Source organism: Morone saxatilis, unplaced genomic scaffold, assembly GCF_004916995.1.
Source record: "Morone saxatilis isolate NCDOM2014 unplaced genomic scaffold, NCSU_SB_2.0 Contig21, whole genome shotgun sequence".
Taxonomy (NCBI): domain Eukaryota; kingdom Metazoa; phylum Chordata; class Actinopteri; family Moronidae; genus Morone; species Morone saxatilis.
Genome location: NW_023339774.1, coordinates 972,535 through 979,667, shown reverse-complemented (window position 1 = coordinate 979,667; position 7,133 = coordinate 972,535). Strand labels below are relative to the sequence as shown.

The window sequence follows — 7,133 nt, the reverse complement described above, 5'->3', positions numbered from 1 at the left end:
GCAAACACAATAGGGTTCTACCCCTTCAGGGTTTGAAATCTAAAATGCTAAAATGGGTTCCCATGTATCCTGGAAGACTATGTTGTCCTGAAAAATGTTTTCATTGTATTTTAACCCCTCAGATCTATGCCTCAGGTGGCCTACGTATTTTATTTGAAACTTGACTGGTATGATAACTTGTGTGGTATGATACTTTAAAGCGGCTTTACCAGACGTGAAATGAGCTTGCAGTATTTTAATTTTCGGTCAAATAAAATTAATTCTACTTAAATTGTTACCTTTGGGCTGTGGCCAAAGTAATGTTACAGTCAGAGGGACACTATAGTAAAATGTAGTCAATACGCTGAAAGAGTACGCAGTGGAAAACTGTCTATGCAAAGCAGTAGGTTGCACAGACGGTGTGGGTGTCTGCTGGGTGAAGGAACGTAGTTCAGAGGGTGTGGTGATTCATAAATACGATCTCAGGGGCAAGCCGAGCCCAGCCCTCCGGTCTAACAAGCAGAGGACGGAGACAGAAGCTAGATAACAGCAAAAGCATAGGATTTTCATTTGCTTACTTTCTGTCTCTGATTGTTTCTATCTGACATATTATAAAACTCAGACAGACACGGCTAAAACAAGCTCCTCCTCTATTTTCTTGGTTACCAGGGGGATGAGTCCTATATCTAATATAAGACTGCCTAAAAAGGAGCACACACCAGCGTTTTTCTGAAAAGTTGAGAGATTTTCAACTACAAGTGCTCTGAAAAAAGACGTGGCTGCTGAGGTCTGTCCTCATTGGGAACAAGTGAAAAAAGACTGGTGCTCAGAAAAATACTAAAAGAATGAAACATGAACTTCCAACTTTTGTCAAAGAAGTTAATTTCAGCAGCTTGGTGTGGTTTGCATGTGATTGAATGAAGCAGTGAAAAGTGTGTGTAATGGTACTGTGTTCTGCTGAGGCTCCAGGATTCTCAGCATATGTGTCCTGCTGCCTTCAGAGGTCTGCAGGGATTTAATGAACTGAAGGAGAAACCTTTCATACAGTATAATGGAGCTGTGGAAAACACATACTGTAAGAAAGAGGAGAGACACATTTTATGCATTATTGCTGCAAGTATTTAGTTTGTTCATGGCAGCAAAGTGAAACAGACACAGTCATGAGATGTCTATTTGCAGCACAAAGACCTTTTTCATTAAGGGAACCTTTTCTATCATTGAGCAAACTGACTATGTGACATATTTTATGGATATTTCATATTATATTCAATAATAACAATAACAGTAGAGAGCAACAGTACAATGAACCCAAACAGTGAACACAATAACTGCAGGAAGTTTGTGTAAAACCAGAGATTTGGATGGATTTTGAGCAGATTATTTCCTGTTAATATATAATATATCAAAGATGAGTTTTACTGATATTTTTAGGAACTTTTTTATTTAATTCTCTGTGTTATGTATGTTTTTATTTTAAACAATCATACATACATATCTAAACTGTCTAAACTTAAAGATTCATTTAGTTTCCTTCAGAGAAGTGAACCAAATAGGCCTACAGTGTATATTTAAGTTTTCTTACACCGCTTCAAATCTACTACTAAGGGTCCTTACCCCCAGGTTGGAAAACTACTGGTGTAAAACACTTTTTCCACTGCGATTTGTCATAATATCAGAATTTTTAAACTTCGATACAGTACAGTACTAGCATATTTTTTTTTTGCATGCAGTGCTGCTACAGGAAGGTGTCACTGAACACATATTAACGTTGTTTTTCTTCCCTGTTGTTTCATCTGTGCACCCTTGGGTTGAAGAAATCTGATTGTATTGTATCTGTTTTTCTTATAGCTTGTATGGTATTGTAGATTTTATTAAAGGTATAACTAACAGAGATTGAAGAGATTGAAACACATTGAAAAAGTATTGACACTTTTGACAACCTCACTCTTTTTACGCTGCCTCTTTTCAATGAAACTGAATGAATGGTTTGTTCCTCTCACAGACAGAACACATTACTGGTTGCTTCATCTGCTTGCTTTTTGTGGTTATAAACAGAACTTTTTCTAGTTCTCCCATTGAAGCAATCTACAGACAGAAGGGAAACAACGGGGAATTGAAGGGACAGTCAGCTGATACGTGCCTTCTCCTGCTGATTTTGTACAAAAAATATTCAGTGCTCTGCTAGTGATACATTCTTATGTGAGTGCTCTGATGAATAATGTATTCCTTCAGTTTGAAACAGTAGCAGTTATATTAAGCCTTTCTGAAACTGTTGCATTGTTAAATCAATACATATTATTTTATGAATCCTGGAACCTGGCCTGCAGGTGGGCAAATTTCAAGGTCAGGAAAATACCAAACTGTTGGAGCGAACTGCTGCTACAATAGTGCCTCCTGGAGTTTGGTGACCTCTGCCAAATCCTTTTGTTGCAGCTAGCCTCAATCTGAGCAGAGTTCCAATCTGCCAGAACAAATGAAAACACTGTGTGGGTGTTTGTGAATAGCTGTAACCTTCCCACATCATGGTCATTTGTTATCACACTGTATTCAGCACTGCTGTTAGGCACAGCACTGTGCAAAAGAAGTCATGCTGCAGTTCCATACTACATACTAACAGGTTTCTTACCAAGTCTTGAAAGTTTGGAAAATGTTTAATTTTAACAGTTATGTTTTTTATAAGGTTAAGACGTTACAAATATACTTTCAACATAACCTGCTGTTTTATCAACACAGTCATGCAAACCAAATGCATGCCATGTTTGAAATGAAATGACGCCGTCGTCATATTTGTCTGTTGTCTCCTGGTTCACTCGTCATTCATAGCTAGATAAGTCCCTTCTTATCTGGCTTACTCTTACTCGGAAATTAGCGAGCATTAAATAATCATGATCAAAGCATGCAATCAAAGTTAGTATTGTCAGCTTGCAAAATAAACAGTGACAATATACGTTGGTTGCTGTGGGTGTAAAGGAATTCTATAAACTTTAATAATTGTATTTATAGTAATAATTTAGATGTGAGGATTATGGCTGATTTGTAAAGTGCTTCAGTTTTACTATTATAAATCTGTACGAAGCCTGAGGAGTGACGCATACGGTATCCATATCTGTATTCAATTCAATATTATTTGTATAGCGCCAATTCATAACAGAAGTTATCTCAGGACACTTCAAATAGAGCAGGTCTAGACTGACTCCTTATAACAGTTACAGAGACCCACAGTACCACCATGAGCAAGACCTTATATTCAACTTTGGTATTTATTTCACATGCTATTTGAAGGGTAAAACTTCCTTAAATAAGTCAAATGAAAGAAGCAGCTGAACAGGCAATATGATGTCCGTGTTTACTATCAAGAGTCAGATGTGAAGTTCAGTATTCATTTCATATGTCCAGTATGGACATATATGCAGTCAGATGGTATTAACACAGTGATATATGTGTTGTTGTACGGGCTTGTATTCCAACACAACAACAATTTAGGGTTTTGAAAAGTCAGTGGGACATGCTGTGTCCATTCTCAGTAGAAATGACCCCTCCTTCTACCCCTTGTCTTCAGCAAGTGATCAGTTGGATTGAGGTCAGGTAAAAAATGAGTGGGTGACTCAGTATGTATGTCTCTGTATGATCATTGGATTGCAGAAATAAAAATTGGGGTATGGACATGGCATACACCCTCACACACTGGAAAAGTTGATAATTAGCACTTTAACCAACTTGAACCAAAAAAATAAAAAGCCCTGTCAGTGTCCAGAATCCTTTGTGACTGCGCTGTAGGTCAGAATGTGTTAGCAGGGGGAACCGCTAGCCTAGCTTTACTAGCAGATCCTTCCAGAGTTGTCCCCCCCCCATGTTACCAGCATTCAAACCTGGCAACCCCAAAGACAGGACTTGTAGATTCTGTGTGGGCAGCTGGGTATCGAACCTCAGTACTCTTAGTGTGGACCAAAGGATGTTGTTATAAAAACATATTCTATTTTGTTTGCTTGTTCTCTGATCAGAAAGCTTCTGGTTTAAATCTTTATTCAGGCAAAATGCTTGTGCAGCTACTTATGCTTCGCTAACATTGGAGAAGTTTAAAATGAAAAAGATTACATTTCTTAAACTAAGCTATTGGAAAAAGCATTGTGTTGGTATTGGCACTGAAACTTGGGTAGCGTAGTGGTACGAGTCCTGAAACTTTTCCAAATGTAGCTGCATGAAGTAACTGGACCCAGCTCTTGAACCACAATGTCTATTCCTACACCACAATATGACGGGGATGTGGTTTTATTCACTTTTGATGAAGCTAGGCTGCTAAACATTCACCCTAGGTGATTTGGATGATATTCACAGAAACATTGAGCTTCTTATCTGACTGTGTGGAAGATGACAAAGGCTTGTGAGGTATTTGCTTTTATCAACATTTACTGTGCATTTACCAGTGTAGTAGGGGTGGACAATAGGGATAAAATCTAAAATCGAATCGTATCATGATACATAGTACATTTATCTATCATCTAAAATGAATTGTTTATGGATCAAATAACCACACAGGAATGGATGTTTTGATGTAGCAAAGGAAATATCTGACAAATCAAACAATAATTTAAAAATATTAAAAATCCAATATTGTCATAAAGCAGTCCTGCTCAGTGATGTGCAACATTTGGACCACTGTGCTAACCTACATATGGAAGGGATGGCAAAATCTCAACAAATTCTATCATCTAATTTATTTATTATTTATTATTGTCGTATCACCCAACCCTAACCGTATCAAAGTGTATCCACTAGGGGGCAGACCAGAGCCTGGATATTGATGCCAGAAATATCAACAAACATTAAAATAAAACACTGGGGACCCTTGTAGCTCACCTTGTAGAGCTGGCACCCCATGTACCAAGGCTGAGGCCCTGCTGCAGCGGCTGTGGGTTCGAATCCAACATGCGGCCCTTTGTTGCGTGTCGTCTCCCTTTCCTGTCCATCTCTCAAGCTCTCCTGTCAAAAAAAGGGAAAAATGCCCCAAAAATATCTGAAATAAACAAATAAAATAAAGCTCTAATGGGCATGGTCAACTGAAAAAAACTATCCAAATGTGTTCAACAACCACAAGTAATAAACTGTAACAAACCTCCATGTTTTAAGTGTTTCAAGTCAACATTATGATGGTGACACTCGGTTTAAATACTACTGCGTATTGGCAGAAAAAGGCTGTTGATTTCTCTTCAGAGCTTTCTGTCATTGCTGGGGTTTGTTCGGTCTGCTGCTGTCTGTACTTCATATTGTATCTGACACACTGTTAAATGGCAGTTTGCTTGTTAACGTGTGTTACACCAGTGATTCCCAACCAGGGGTATTTGTACCCCAGAGGGCAACTCTGCAGTTGCCAGGGGGTACAGTTTGCAGTTTAATTTAAAACATATATCAATATATTTAGTCAGCTGTACTGCCTGAACAGCAGATGTTGAGTTTGTGATAACTACTAGTTGGTAAGTGAGCAGAGAAGTCTAAATAGTTAACTAAAAATGATAAATGGTGGAAATAGCTAAAAGTATCAATTGTCAAAAAAGGTATAAAAAAAAAATGTGACAATTGTACAAAATCTTGTAAAAATGAATAAATTGTTGAAATAGCAAAAAATGGTTAGCTCAGTCGGTAGAGCTGGCAGCCCATATATGGAGTTGCTGCAGCGGCCTGGGTTCGAATCCCACCTGCGGCCCTTTTCTGCGTTTCATCCCCTCTCTCTCTACCCCCCTTTCCTGTCTGTCTACAGCTGTCTCTATCAAATAAAGGCATGAAAAGGCCCAAAAAATAACTTAAAAAAGAAAGAAAGAAAGAAAGAAAGAAAGAAATAGCAAGAATTGCCAAAACAGTTAGGTAAAAAAAAAAGAATAAATGGTTGAAATACCTGAGTAATGAAGTTATTGAAAAAGTTAGCTGAAAATGGATATATGGTTGAAACATCAGCTTGTGCCACATGTAGTACGAAGGCAAACTTAAACAAACCAAAACACTGACAGTTCAACTGTATGAAAAATATTTTCTAATATTATCCACTTTTATATAGTCAGTAGTGTCAAATAACATCCAGTTTAAAATAAATTCAGATGAATACATCTGGAACATGACTGGTGGTGTTGATGAGGGGGTACTTGAGTTTATCTGACAGAACTGTGGTGGGAAAAGGTTGGGAACTACTGAAGTAGCAGACAATAAACAAAAAAAAACATCAACATGAAATTATGTCAATGTGACATTATTGTCATGGGATAATACAGTTCAGACTTTTCTATGCTTGAACTGCAATACTACTCAACAATCCTAGATGGTAACTCTGATGGATTATAAAACATACTGTAAACAAGTTACAAGAGTGTGTTAAAGTCCAAAAAATCAAAAACTACATAGTGATGAGATGGATGGAACCAGCAGTGACTATTTTGCTATTCTTAGAGCCTAACTAAAAGTTGGAGTGATTAAGGTTGCGCTACACAGAATGTCCAATAAGGTTCACCCTGTCAGTATGTAATCAGCTAACTTCATTGTGATCTGTTTATTGGAAATTTGTAATTTCTTGCTAGTAGTTTTTTTAAATAATGTTCATGTACAATGCCAAGTTGTTTTTCTTAGTTGCTACATAATAAATAGATAACATTATCATCACATTAAGAATATCCAGTGTGGGATTTTTACAAATGCTAAACATCTTCTCAAGCTTTATTATATCTTTGTGTTTGTGTTACCTGACAACACCAACGCAGATAGAGGCTCCTTAATGATGACATGGTGGACAAGTAGCCCAAGCCAGTGTCTGTGATCCGCACACACCTAAAAGTAGACATAATACACAACAATACACTTGAGTAAACCATGACCTTTTCACACACTCTTTAAATAGACTTGTGTATGTATAAAATATATATATTTGTATAGTTGGTAGCATATATCTCAATATTAATGTACACGCAATTTTAATAACTACTGTAGACATATACAGGCAGCTGTGAGAGAGACTCGTGAGATCACACAAATGGTTGTATACAACTTGTATAATAGCCCCTTTCTAGTCTTTCAACCCAACCAACCCCTCAAAGAGCCGGAGTGGGGGGTGTAACACTAATTAATTTTATATAGACTATCTGATAGTATCAATACACTGTAACTAGTTTATT

General features: G+C 37.4%; 1 protein-coding gene across 1 annotated transcript in view; it reads right to left on the bottom strand.

The window, feature by feature from the left end:
* Positions 1 to 7,133, bottom strand: part of fbxw2 (F-box and WD repeat domain containing 2) — a 34,696-nt gene that overhangs the window by 5,432 nt on the left and 22,131 nt on the right. The gene's annotated exons all lie outside the window — the stretch shown is intronic.